Source organism: Rhinatrema bivittatum, chromosome 1 (assembly GCF_901001135.1).
Source record: "Rhinatrema bivittatum chromosome 1, aRhiBiv1.1, whole genome shotgun sequence".
In the NCBI taxonomy this organism is placed as follows: Eukaryota; Metazoa; Chordata; class Amphibia; order Gymnophiona; family Rhinatrematidae; genus Rhinatrema; species Rhinatrema bivittatum.
In genome coordinates, this window is record NC_042615.1 from 594760091 (window position 1) to 594774722 (window position 14632).

Genomic DNA, 14632 nt, shown 5'->3' on the forward strand with positions numbered 1-14632 from the left:
GGTGATTTCAGATTTCTTGCACAAGGATTTCCAATATCTGGCGGTGAACTGTGGGCCTCGTTCCGAGATGATCTCTTTGGGTAGCCCGTGTAGGCGGAAGACGTATTTGAGAAAGAGCTTAGCCAGTTCAGTAGTGGAGGGAAGCTTCTGGAGTGGGAAGAAGTGGCCCATTTTCGAGAATCGATCAATGATGACCCAGATGACTGTGTGACCTTTGGATGGAGGTAGATCAGTGATGAGGTCGGAGGAGATGCTCGACCAGGGTTCTGTTGGTGCCAGGAGAGGTTGGAGGAGTCCCCACGGATGACCAGTCGGAGGCTTCTGTTGCGCACATATGGGACAGGAGTCCACATAGTTGCAGGAGTCCTTGACCATGTTAGGCCACCAATAGTATTTTCTTAGCATTTCAAGGGTCCGAGCTCGGCCAGGATGGCTGGCCAACTTCGAGTCATGGGCTCAGTGAAGGAAGCGTTCGCGGAGGCGGCATGGGACCACTGTCTTTCCCGCTGGCACAGTATGGGTGACTGCGAGGGTTATGCAGGCAGGGTCAATGATATGCCTGGGGGTATCAGGTGTATCCTCTGGTTCAAGAGAGCGGGAGAGAGCATCTACTCACGTGTTCTTGGCTGCAGGACGGTAACAAAGTTCGAAATGAAAGCATTCGAAGAACAACGCCCAGTGGGCCTGTCTGGGATTCAAAATTGGGCTTCCTTCAAATGCTCAAGATTTTTGTGATCCATAAAGATCGTAAATTTATGCTGTGCTCCTTCTAAACAAGGATGCCATTCTTGGAGTGCTAACTTTACTGCCAGGAGTTTACAATATCCGATTTTATAATTTTGCTCTGCAGGGGAAAACTTGTGCGACTAGAAGGAGCAGGGTACTAGGGCTCCTTTGGGGGAGTACTGGCTCAGGACTGTCCCTGCCCCAATGGCGGAGGCGTCGACTTTGACACGAAGGGGCGGTTAGGATCCGGGTGACGTAGACAAGGTCCAGTGCAGAAGGCCTCTTTCAAGGCCTGGAAGGCAGATTGAGCCTTGGGACTCCATTCCTTGTGGTTACTGCCTTTCCTAGTCATGGCAGTGAGTGAAGCAGCTAATGTGGAGTAATTGGCGATGAAGTTCCTGTAATAGTTTGTGAATTCAAGGAACCTTTGTAGGACGCAGAGACCTACAGGTTGAGGCCAGTCTCGGATTCCTTGGAGCTTTTCAGGGTCCATGGTAAAACCATGATTGGAAATAATATATCCCAGAAACGGAAGACAAGTCTGTTCGAAGATACACTTCTCTAGTTTTGCATAAAGATGGTTGTCCCTGAGATGTTGAAGGACTGTCTGAATATGAGAATGATGGGATGTGAGATCCTTGGAAAAGATCAGTATATCGTCTATATATACAACAATAAACGAGTATAGTAGGTCCCGGAAGATCTCGTTCATCAAGCCTTGAAAGACCTCACAAGCATTACAAAGTCTGAAAGGCATCACTACATACTCGTAGTGGCCATCCCTGGTATTGAAGGCGGTCTTCCAAATGTCCTCTGGTTGGATCCTGACGAGATTGTATGCCCCTCGTAGATTTAGCTTTGTAAAGGTCTGGGCTCCTTGGAGGCAATCAAAATTTCGCTGATGAGTGGTAGAGGATAATGATCCTTGCGGGTTACAGCGTTTAGCTCATGGTAGTCAATGCAAGGGCGGAGACTGCCATCTTTCTTCTTCATGAAGAAGAAACCGGCTCCTGCCGGAGAGTTGGAGGGTCTTATGAATCCCTTGTCCAGATTCTCTTTAATGTACTCAGACATTGCCTTAGTCTCAGGTAGCGAGAGAGGGTAGGTCCTGCCCTTGGGAGGCATGGTACCTAGTAGAAGCTCGTTGGGGCAATTAAACTTCCGGAGAGGAGGTAGGATGTCAGAATTCTATTTAGAGAATACATCTTGGAAGTCTGTATACAGAGCAGGCAACCCAGTTAGGGTTGTAGAGTTCAACATGGTGACTACTGGAGACACTTGACGTAGGCAGCGGTGTTGACACTGGGGTTCCCCACTGGATTAGCTGTAGGGATTGCCAATCAAATTGAGGACCATGCACCTGGAGCCGTGGAAGCCAGAGGATTAGTGGGTGCGTGGAATGCTTCAGGACATATAATGAGATTTCTTCTTCATGGTGGGTTCCCACAGAGAGGGGGAAGGCTATGGTACAATGAGTGATGCGTCCAGGAAGGTGCTCTCCCTGGATGGACGCAATCCTGAGAGGAAGGTCCAAAGGCTGAAGCGGAATTTGGAGGAGTTTAACGATATCATCCAAGATGAAATTGCCACTTGCCCCGATGTCCACAAGGGCAGTGGTGGCAAAGGCTTGTGACTCTCAGGAAAAAGACACAGGAAGTAATAATTGGGGGCCAGCAACCGTGGCGCCCAAACTCAGGAGCCCCGCTGGGCTCAGGCTCTGCAGTTTCCCGGATGAACTGAACAGGCTTGTAAGAGATGTCCGGAGCCACCGCAGTACAGGCAAAGGCCTTCCCTCTATCGTCAATGGTGCTCTTCACAGGACAAGTGCCCGCGGTTGATCTGCATCAGCTCTTCTGTTGATGGAGGTGCTGGTAAGGCCTTCAGCTGAGGACTGGTGGCATAAACTGGGCATACGGTAGAAAGCCTAGAGGCTTTTACCTCCTGATGTCACTGGCGTAGGCGGTGATCGATCTTGCCAACCAAGGTGATGATGTCATCTAAAGATGTGGGAATCTCGCGAGCAGCCAGCTCATCCTTGAGGGCAGGAGATAAGCCATCCAGATAGATTGCCTATAGGCAGTCCTCTTGCCATCCCAGTTCGGTGGCTAATGTCCTGAATTCCACCGTGAATTCAGTGAGCGAATGTGAGCCTTGACGGAGATGAAGGAGATGGTGACCCGCAACCGCCTGTCGGCCGGGGTCCTGGAAGGTTTGCTTGAACACGGATATGAAGTGAGAGAGATGACGGAGGGTGTAATCCGAACATTCCCAGTGGGGAAGCCCACGCCAGGGCCTTCCCATCAAGGCATGAGAGGATGAAAGTGATCTTGGTATTCTCACTTGGAAACAGTTCAGGCTATAATGTAAATTGCATGAAACATTGGTTGAGGAAACCTCGGCAGAGGCGTGGATCTCCACTGAAGCAGGGTCGAGCAGGAAGGGACAGAGAAGCCCGTGAGGGCGCTGGTTGGACCCAGCCCCTTGAGTTGGCCTTAAGAGAATCATCAAGTTGAGACTGTAGTCTCTCCACAGAAGAAGTCAATGCTTCTAGGGTTTGCTGTTGTTCTCGGACGTGAGCTGCTAGGCCAGGATTGGCCTGTAAGGCGGGAGACTCCGCCGAGTCCATGGCCTTGGCAACCTGTTGTGCTGGGAGTGGACCCTTGGCATGGTGCAGGATTGGTACAGCCCTCCAGTCGGACCCAGAGAGCGTCTGCCACCAGGAGGTGGAACACAGGAGGAGACAGAGGCTAGCTGGAGCTTCACTAATAGCAACCCAGGGTTCCCTCAGGTTGAGCCCTTGGTTACCCGGGCCACCTGGTCTTAGGTGGGCCTCGCAAGGTCTCCTAGAGAGAAAGTTCAAAGGAGTGCCCACCACGAACAAGGGTGCGCGGTCGGTGTTCAGATAAGGAAGTCTGAGGTTGCAGGAGGCCAGAATAGAGTGTCCGAGTGTATAGCTAGAATCAAGGCCAGAGTCTATATGCAGAATGGTCAGCCAGGCAGGGTCAGTAGCAAGGTCAGTCCAGATGTAGTGAGGTCAAGCAGGAGGTCAGGTTCCAGGTGGCAGATGAGAGTAGTCAGTGTTCCAGGCAGAGGTCAGGTCATGCAGCGATCAAGGATAGTCAGAGTTCCAGGCAGAGGTCAGGGCAGGCAGCAATCAAGAATAGTCGGAGTTCCAGGCAGAGGTCAGGTCAGGCAGCAATCAAGGAGTAGTCAAGAACAAGCAGAGGTCAGTACCGTGAGATCAGTTTGAAGGGTACTACCAGGGATGGAGAGACGAAGGAGCAGGAGACGCTGGGACTGGAGACACAGGAGATGCTGGGACTGGAGACACAGGAGATGCTGGAACTGGAGACATAGGAGACGCTGGAACTGGAGACACAGGAGATGCTGGAACAGAGAGACTGGAACAGGAGACACAGGAAGGCAAACTTGCTATCACGATGTGATCGACCCGATTGCCAAGGCGACCCAGCTGGTTTTCCCGCGCTTGGCCCTTTAAATTGAAGGAGGTCAGCCGCACATGCATCTAGGAGCAGGGCTGAGGAGACGCTGGATGCGTACCCCGGCGGGAGCTCCACTGTGAGGCCTGCAATGTTGCCAGAGTTGAAGCGGGCCGAGGAGAGTGACGGGGATGGCCGGGACCGGCAGTGGAAGGGAGACCTGAGCTTGTGGACGGCCGGGAGAGATGAGCAGGCCCAGCCGCGGAGCGTACGCGGTCGGGAAGTGCAACAGTGCATTACAAGAGTTGAGTGATGTAAGTGTGGCTGGAGTATGAATGTTGGCTATGGGGTTGAGGAAATTAATAGAAATAAATTGGAAAATTGGTGTAGAGAATACAAGGCAAAGATGTATTTTCTTGATTGCATTTCTATTTTTTTTTTTTTAATTTCTTATCTATATAATTCTGTTGAGGATTGTATAATCTATACTTGTACCTGTTTCACCTTTAATAAAAATGAATATTAAAAAACTTATCACTAAGAAAGAAGTCCAGGTTCGAAAACAAGTTCAAACTATTTTGATTCTTAATATAGCATTTGTATTTTTTTTTTTAATTTCTTATCTGTGTAATTCTGTTGAGGATTGTATAATCTATACGTGTACCTGTTTCACCTTTAATAAAAATGAATATTAAAAAACTTGTCACTAAGAAAGAAGACCAGGCTCAAAAACAAGTTCAAACTATTTTGATTCTTAATATAGCATTTGTATTTTTTTTTTAATTTCTTATCTGTGTAATTCTGTTGAGGATTGTATAATCTATACGTGTACCTGTTTCACCTTTAATAAAAATGAATATTAAAAAACTTGTCACTAAGAAAGAAGACCAGGCTCAAAAACAAGTTCAAACTATTTTGATTCTTAATATAGCATTTGTATTTTTTTTTTTTAATTTCTTATCTGTGTAATTCTGTTGAGGATTGTATAATCTATACGTGTACCTGTTTCACCTTTAATAAAAATGAATATTAAAAAACTTATCACTAAGAAAGAAGTCCAGGTTCGAAAACAAGTTTAAAAGTATTTTGATACATAATATATACAAAACAAAGCACCTAACTGAAGTACTTTGGGTCTCAACAAAAGAAACTGCTTGCACCTTTTCTGTGTATGTATGCAACATCAGGGAAAATTTTAACTCTTAAATTAAAAAAAATAACTCTTCATGATGCTTAAAGAAAATACATAAGAGCCATTCTCTATCAGATTACAGACACAATCAATATTGTTGGGGTAATGTTCTCATTTGAGGACTCTAGTAAAGCAGTCAAGTTCAAACTATCATTGGATATTGGCGACAGATCAACTTGACCTTCTTTCACCTCTCTTTTCAAAAAATGGAGTTAGATAATAAGCCCTTATACCTGGAGGCATCAAATGAGCTGGAACCTTCAGAACTTCTCCCAAATAAGTGCTTAAAAGCCTCCATAGTACAAATAGACTAGATTTTAGGAAAGTTTATCAAGTGCAAATTTCAACATCTCAATGAATTTTCCATACTTTCAAGCTTTGAATTTAAAAAAATCAGTATCTTTAATAACAGCCTCCTGAGTCTCAGCAATTTGGTTGGCCTCATTCTCTACATTCTCTAAACCAGTGGTCCCCAATCCTGTCTTGGGGGCCCACCAGCCAGTCAGGTTTTCAGGATATCCACAATGAATATGCATGAGAGAAAATTTGCATGCACTGCCTCCATAACATGCAAATTTTCTCTCATGCATATTCATTGTGGATATCCTGAAAACCCAACTGGCTGGTGGGCCCCAGGACAGGGTTGGGGACCACTGCTCTAAACGACTCCCAAATTCAGCAATTGGGACTTCTTGCGCATTTATGCTTGTATCCAGAAACAGTTTTGTCCACAGTCATAGCCACTAGTAGAGTTAGCATCTTGCCTAACCCCAAAATGTCCTTCAATTAGAGTAATCTCAGAGGTTTACTCTAATTGAAAGCCATTCCCAATATTTCCCTGCATAACCAGAGACCCAGATAGCTGAGGATCCATTGTAGCTTCTGAAGGTAAGGGTGCCAGTTCCTGGGATAATCTGTCTTCCTCCAGAGCTGGCACAGTACAAAGGAGTCCACTGTACCTGATCCAGAAAACACAGGGACCACTGGCTAAGTCTGAAGTCTCCCTTTCCTTTTACCCATTGGAAAGAAATTCAAAGCAGGGAATTAAAAATAAAAAAGTCTATTGGACAAACGGTGCTGCTCCCATGCCAGACCAGCTTTGGGATGCCATCTTGTTTCATCCCTTCCACCTTTTTTAATGTGAGGAATACATCTGGTCTGGGCTTCCAAGATGATATTTTTAAACAATGTTAATTTTTGATGTAAACATTTAATCTTGGCAGCTGTGCCTATTGATCAGGCTTGGACATGCCCTTATTTTAGATATATCCCTGATTAATTTTGTTGTGAAAATATCTCTTGTCCACTTAAATGGGCTAAGAGTCTATAAATCAAAGAATGTGCTTAGGGATGGATGGGAGGGAAAGACACACTAAAAAAAAACTACCTATCTTGCCTTTCTTTTGATCAGGCACACATTACAAAATACCTAACTTGTTTTTGTTTTAATCAGGCACACTGACTAAAAAACTTAAGGATGGATTTTAAAAGACCTGCACGCCTAAATATTGGCACCTATGTGCGTAAGTAGGTCCGGCGTACGGAAACCGAATTTTGCATAGTGGTATTTGTGTGCGTAAATGTGTCTGCGCGCACAAAGTCGCGCGCATAAAAAAGCAGCACATCGGGGGCGTGTCGGAGGTGCATACATGACTAACGCACATATGACGTATTTTATAAGGGATGCGCACATATGACCTGGCGCGTTCAGCCAATCGCACGTGTGAATATATGCTACTGCCTGCCTGTATGCGCGAGCAACTGCTTACTTTCAAGTTTCCTCGGTTGTTTCTGGTTTCTTGGGCTCCTTGCTCCCAGTCACTCGATTCAGGAAGAAGGCAGAAGGTGTGAGCAAGAGCTTGTGGGACTTACTGGTGGTAACTAGGAAACTGTAAAGTTTTTAAGTATGCAGTGTTTAATTTTGTCTAACGGAAAGAGACTGCAACAGAAGGTGATAAACACAAGGAACAGATTCAGTGCCATATTTTGCATTTTTGTTTCTCAACATGATTATAATAGCTGCATGGGTCCTCCGATCTATATGGCTCAGAAAAGAGAGAGAAGAAGAATGCTGAGGATGAGGAGGTACCCTTTACATAGAATTTACAAATCTCAGACACAATTTTTGAATCAGTCTGAGGAGGAAGTAATGCACAGGTTCAGATTTAATAAGAGAACCATACTGTACCTCTGCCAAATGTTAGAGCCCGAACTGCAACCTACCATCCAAAGGGGCCATGCCTTGCCAGTACACATCAAGGTGACTATTGCCTTGTCCCTTTTTGCTATTGGCACCTTCCAAACACCACTAGGAATTACATCTGTAATCATTCAGTCTGCCACCTCAAGGTGTCTAGAGCAGGTCCTGGCTGCCTTGCTCAGGAAAACACACTTTATCTCCTTCCCCTCCAGAAGACAGGAACAACAACAATTAATGACTGATTTCTATCAAATTGCACACTTCTACTCAGTCTTTGGAGCTATTGATTGCACTCAAGTGCCCATAAGGGCACCAAGAGGAGATGAGGCCACCTACCGCAACCACAAGGGATTCTACTCCCTAAAAATGCAAGTGGTCTGCAACGCCAAGGGCATTATCATGAATGTGGTGCCCTGCTTTCCAGGATCCACTCACGACACCTACATTCTATCACAATCCAGAATTCATGACCACTTCCAGCAAGGACACATCACTGGGGGATGGCTTCTAGGTTGTAAGCTACCCACCTCTTCTAACATACATAGTTCCCAGCTTTCTTTTTGTCACCATTATATTTAGGGTGCCACTACAGGGCTCCTGTTTATTTGGTCTGTGAGCTGTGCCACAATGAAACCCAGAAGGTATATGTTACTCTGATTTTCAGTGTCTTATCCTACAGGTGCCATAGAAGCAGAGAGCAGCACTGTATATGTATTCAAAGTGATGTATCAGGCTTAATTGGTTTAGGGTAGTAACTGCCGTAATAAGCAAGCTACCCCCATGCTTATTTGTTTACCCAAATTATGAAGTTTAGTCCTTGTTGGTTGTTGTCTGAATGCTAATCCTCTTTTCCACATTACCCCCTGCGGTAGAAGCAGAGAGCAATGCTGTGTTTGCATTCAAGTAATGTATCAGGTTTAATTGGTGTAGGGTAGTAACCGCCGTAATAAGCAAGCTACCCCCACGTTTATTTATTTACCCAGATTGTGAAGTTCAGTCCTTTCTGGTTGTTATCTGAATGCAAATCCTTTTTTCCACATTTCCCTTTGCCGTTGAATCAGAGAGCAATGGTTGGGTTGCATTAACCGGGCAAGGGATTTCTTTTGAGTATGGATAGTAATCACCAGGTAGTAATCACCAGGTAGGAAACATTCCAGCAAGTCACCCCCATGACCCCCTTCCATGACCCTCCCTTCCATCCATGAACCCCACCCATCCATTCCATCCCCCTTCCATGAGCCCCATCCCCCTTCCATGACCCTCCCTTCCATCCATGACCCCCTTCCCCAACCCTCCCTTCCATCCATGAACCCCATCCATTCATTCCATCCCCCTTCCATGAGCCCCATCCCCCTTCCATGACCCTCCCTTCCATCCATGACCCCCTTCCCCTTCCATGACCCTCCCTTCCATCCATGAACCCCATCCATTCATTCCATCCCCCTTCCATGACCTCCCTTCCATCCATGACCTCCTTCCCCCTTCCCCTTCCATGATGCTCCCTTCCATCCATGAACCCCACCCATCCATTCCATCCGCCTTCCATGAGCCCCATCCCCCTTCCATGACCCTCCCTTCCATCCATGACCTCCTTCCCCCTTCCCCTTCCATGATGCTCCCTTCCATCCATGAGCCCCATCCCCTTCCATGACCCTCCCTTCCATCCATTACCTCCTTCCCTTTCCTTCCATGACCCCCATCTCCCTTCCATGACCCTCCCTTCCATCCATTACCTCCTTCCCTTTCCTTCCATGACCCCATCTCCCTTCCATGACCCTCCCTTCCATCCATGACCCCCTTTCCATGACCCTCCTTCCATGAGCCCCATCCCCCTTCCATGACCCTCCCTTCCATCCATGACCTCCTTCCCCTTCCATCCATGTCCCCATCCCCCTTCCATGACCCTCCCTTCCATCCATGACCCTCCCTTCCATCCATGACCCCCTTCCCGTTCCATGACCCTCCCTTCCATCCATGAACCCTATCCATTCATTCCATCCCCCTTCATGACGCTCCCTTCCATCCATGAACCCCACCCATCCATTCCATCTGCCTTCCATGAGCCCCATCCCCCTTCCATGACCCTCCCTTCCATCCATGACCTCCTTCCCCTTCCATGATGCTCCCTTCCATCCATGAGCCCCATCCCCTTCCATGACCCTCCCTTCCATCCATTACCTCCTTCCCCTTCCATCCATGACCCCACCCCCCTTCCATGACCCTCCCTTCCATCCATGACCCCCTTTCCATGACCCTCCTTCCCCTTCCATGACCCCCATCCCCCTTCCATGACCCTCCCTTCCATCCATGACCCCCTTTCCATGACCCTCCCTTCCATCCATTGCCCCCTCCCTTCAACCACTCTGCCCTCATCTCAAATAAACACACCTATGGAAAACAGTCAAAAATGTTAATAGAACATTTGTGCACAATATTTTGTCTTTTAAAATTATAAACAATTTTTCTTAAAAAAAAAAAAAAAAAAAAAAAGGATGGGAAGGGGAGAACTAGGGCCAAAACTATTTACAGCAGCTGTATAGCCCTGAGGACCCCATCCGTGTTCTGGGTTAGGGTTAGCCTACTCAGAGGATCATCATCGGGAGAAGGTACTCCCGATGATGAGCCTCTGCGCTGCTGACGTGAGGGAGGGCATAGAGGAACTAGAGGGCCATGTATGCCTTCCTGGGCCTGCAAAAGCTGGCCCGCCTGTGTCCCCGCATTCCTACCTCCCTGGGCAAAACAGGGAGGATGCCCTATGTGGGAGGGGGGGGCCTAGGGAGGGGCCCAGGGTATGCCTCTTCATTGGGAGGTGGCTGCTGCTTGCAATGTTGTCCCGGGGGAGTGGGGAGGGGAAGAATCCAGCTCTCTCCCTGAGCAGCTGTTGCTGGTTCTGGTGCCGGAGCTGGGCCTGGCCTTTCCTGTTCCCCTGTTCAGGTTCTGCAACATTTTAAAACAAAAAGAGAGGTCAGAATAAACTGTACATTCATGTGAAAAACCATGTAAGAACATTCCATTAGCATGAAAGGGTCACTTACCACCAGGCCCAGCCCACTGCAGCCACCTCTGCTTCTTTAGACGCAGCCACTGGGCCTTCTTCTTCAGGTCCTCTATCTATTGGAAAAAATGGAAAGAGTACCATGAGTGTACTCTGTAGGTACTAATAGGACTTGTATACTGGTATATGACAATGAGTGCTATAACTTCATTTTGCAACCATGAAGAACCATGATACTGAGGTTCAATAGTCATGTAGTAAATAAGCAATGCAAATAATATTTGGGATTTACATTATACTCTCCATCCATAACCCTATACTAAAGCACTCTGTTTCTCACTCACATTCCTCCTCCCAGGCCTAACCCAACCTTCACACTCCCACAGTGCCCCCCATCTGCAGTAGATTACATAACTATAAAGACTGTCAACTTACTCCATGTGGGTGCGAAGCTCGCTGGTTGAATTGGGCCTGAACCTCCCGCCAGACCCTCCTTAGGTAGGGTAGTTCGTCCTCTGGCCTCTGATAGGGAAAAACCATCGTTCTTTCTCCACCACCATCCCTGGTGGTGGAGAAAGAACAGAGCAATGTCCTTGGTGTTGAAATTTGGCTGCCTGCCCCTGCCAGCCATTTTGCATGCAGTGGAGGAGCAGGAAGTCCCGCTTTTGTGTTGGCGTGCGCACGGGCGCTCGCGAATGCCTGGCGCGCACAAATACGCGCCCTGCACACAACGGACGCATACAACTCGCAGGCAAAACATGAGCATATTTTGCATAGTTCTCGCACATATGCGCGAACTTTGTAAAATACATGTTGCTCGCGATGAGTACAGCCCTGCGCGCGTTTATAACCGTGCGCACACATCTTTGAAAATCTAACACTTATTTAACTTGCCTTTTTAATTAAGCACACAAACTAAAGATTAATTTACTCCACAAGTCAACCAAGATATTGCATCCCCTCCTACCACTCATTAAATTCCCTGCACCAGCTAGGAAAACTAGGCGATCGCCCTGAGTGCCAAACTTTGGAGGGCAGCAAAATCCCACCAGTACGAGGCCCAAAGGGGGAAAGCCAATACTGCCAAAGAAGGAAGCACTGTGCAGAAGCTGCCACCAATAGGTATCCAACAGACTTCTCTTGTTGGATACCTTCCCTTTGAGAACAAGGTTTCTGATGCAGTGCTCTGCAGTGAGCTTCTTCAAAGGTGTGTAATGAAACAGCTATATTGGCATGCATGTGATGCAGGATTTAGGTAACACTGCAGACAATCCATAACTACAAATTCCTCAACATATACTTCAGGTCCTCCAACTCCCTAAAGGTCACCCCAGGACTTTTGATGGTATAGCCCCCATGCTTCTGGCGCCACAGCCGAAATGGGTGCAGGGGACACACTCAGTCCCAGAGCTATGTCCCAGTTTACAGTCACCAGTCCTTTCAACACAGGGCATGAAGGCTGAACCTCCAGGGCCCAAAGCATATAACTAGTCTAAACACTTTCTGTGTCGGTAACCAAAAATGCACTGGTCATTTGAATGGGTTGATACAAATCAAACTTTATCATATTAATGATGAACCTCCAAACACAGGTTCAAATTTGTTCTCGGTCCTGCTTGTCTTAGTGAGCATCCCTCAAGGTGGCACTTCTTCTTCCAGGTAGTGTAAGCCAGGTTCCTAGTAGGGTACCAGGGACCTCTGTTCTTCTCTGGTGTTAACTGGATCTTTCAGCTACAAAGTCCCTAACTGCAGCAATAGATTAAATCCTTACTCCTCTCAGGCAGGAATGTTGGCAAAACTTCCTTCTAATACAAAGGAACAAAAAACCTTCTCCAACATGCAATTTTTCTTCCAAGGCAAGAAACTACTGCCTCTCCATGTGCTGTAGAATAGGAGCCACAGATCCTCTTTTTCCTGACCTCCTCCAGACAGAGGGGAAAATGCTCCCAAAGGCAAAACTGTTCACAACACCTAAAACGGGACGCCTCTCAGCAGAAAACTATCAGGACAGTATAACCATCCCACTGAGTTCCAAATCCCCTTTGGTTTTGCGTGTATCTACTTACCAATAATTCAGAATCTTAACATATTCCCTTGTCAGACCAGATGGGTACTGGACCAAGGATGAGTTTCTTCCTTCCTCCCAGGTATCTGGCTGTGAGGCCTGAAGTTGGGAGTCACACCAAGGACTACCCTCCTTTTCCAAAACTAAACCAAATGCCACACAGTACTATGCACTGCCCAATAGTTAAGCAAGTGGGTGACACCGCTCTTAGCAATCCTTAGAGGAGGTGCTGATTTGGAATGGTATGCTCTTCTCCTCACTCCCTACCCAAAGCTTGAGTTAGGGACATCTAGTGGCGATCTGGATCTGATTCCAGATCTGCTTCTTTTGAGCATTGTCAGTGTTCCAAGGTACCTCTCTAAAGTTGAAGGAAATTTATCGTCACTTCCTGGACCAAGACTTCTTCCTTTAGAAAATGAAAGGTAAGCTTTCTAGATTGAATTCAGACAGTAACCAATGAGAGCCCTATCTTTTACAGTTTGGGAAACTAATGGGGATAACCTGGACAGCGCAGCAGATACTACCATAAGCTTGCTGGGCAGACTGGATGGACCATTTGTTTCTTTTCTGTTGTCATTTCTATGTTTCTTTTCCCTTTTTTCTTCATAAGATATGCCATACTGGGTCAGACCAAGGGTCCATCAAGCCAAGTATTCTGTTTCTAACAGTGGCCAATCCAAGTCACAAGTACCTGGCAAGTACCCAAACATTAAATAAATCTCAATCTACTATTGCTTATTAATTAATAGCGGTTTATGGATTTTTCCTTTAGGAAATTTTCCAAACCTTTTTTAAACCCAGTTATACTAGCTGCTGTAACTATATCCTCTGGCAATGAAATCCAGAGCTTAACTATGTGCTGAGTGAAAAATAATTTTCTTCGATTTGTTTTAAATGAGCTATTTGCTAACTGCATGGAGTGCCCCCAGAACTTCTATTATCTGAGAGAGTAAATAACCAATTTATATTAACTTGTTCAAGTCCTTTCATGATTTTGTAGACTTCTATCATATCCGCCCTCAGTTGTCTCTTCTCCAGATGGATCCTTCTTCCAATTTTTGAAGGATGTTTTTGTGGTTAAAATAGCCTCATTCATTTCACCTTTTAAGCAAGCCGGCAAGTGTTTGGCCTTCCTTCCACCTTTCTTAATGCATAGAATACATCTGGACTGCTCTTCTAAGAAGGTATTTTTAAATAATGGCCACACCTGTTGTACTCTCTTAACCTTTGCTGCAGCTTTCAGTTTTTTTTTTTAACTATCTTCCTCATTTTATCAAAGTCTCCCTTTTGAAAGTTTAGTGCTAGAGCTGTAGATTGCCAAGTGGCCCCACCACCATTATTTCTCTCACCAAATCCTGCATTCCATTAAGAATTAGGTCTAAAATAGCTCCCTCTCTCATTGGTTTCTGAATCAATTGGTCCATGAAGCAGTCATTTATTCCATTCAGGAACTTTACCTTTCTAGCATGTCATGATGTTACATTTACCCAGTCAATATTGGGATAATAATATCTCCCATCATTACTGCATTCCCAAATTTGTTAGCTTCCCTTATTTCTCTTAGCATTTCATCATCTGTCTTATCATTTTGGCCAGGTAGATGGTAGTATGCTCCTATCACTATACTCTTCTCCAACACATATGAGATTTCTACCAATAAAGATTGCACTTTGCATTTAGTCTGTTGCAAGATCTTTATCCTGTTAGACTCTATGCCATCCCAAACATAAATCACCCCACCCTCAAGTTGATCCACCCTATGATTGTGGTATAATTTGTAGCCTGATATGTACTGTTTCATTGGTTATCCTCTTTCCACCAGGTCTCTGAAATGCCAATTATGTCAACCTCTTCATTCAGTGCTATACACTCTAACTTTCCCATCTTACTTCTTAGACTTCTGGCCTTGGCATACACACATTTCATAGCATGTTTTTGTTGGTATTAACAACCTGCTTGTCAGTTGACATGCATAATTTGAAATCTTTTAACTCAGATGATTCTTTACTTATAG

The 14632-nt window shown here is 46.0% G+C and overlaps 1 long non-coding RNA gene across 1 annotated transcript in view; it reads right to left on the bottom strand.

The window, feature by feature from the left end:
- Window positions 1–10060: 10060 nt before the first annotated feature.
- LOC115100684 overlaps window positions 10061–14632 on the bottom strand; it is a 41884-nt gene continuing 37312 nt past the window's right edge. Inside the window, exons 3-4 of the long non-coding RNA XR_003859169.1 lie at window positions 10594–10669; window positions 10061–10495 (exon numbers count right to left, since the gene is read on the bottom strand). This is a non-coding gene — a long non-coding RNA (uncharacterized LOC115100684). The remainder of the gene's footprint in view (window positions 10496–10593; window positions 10670–14632) is intronic.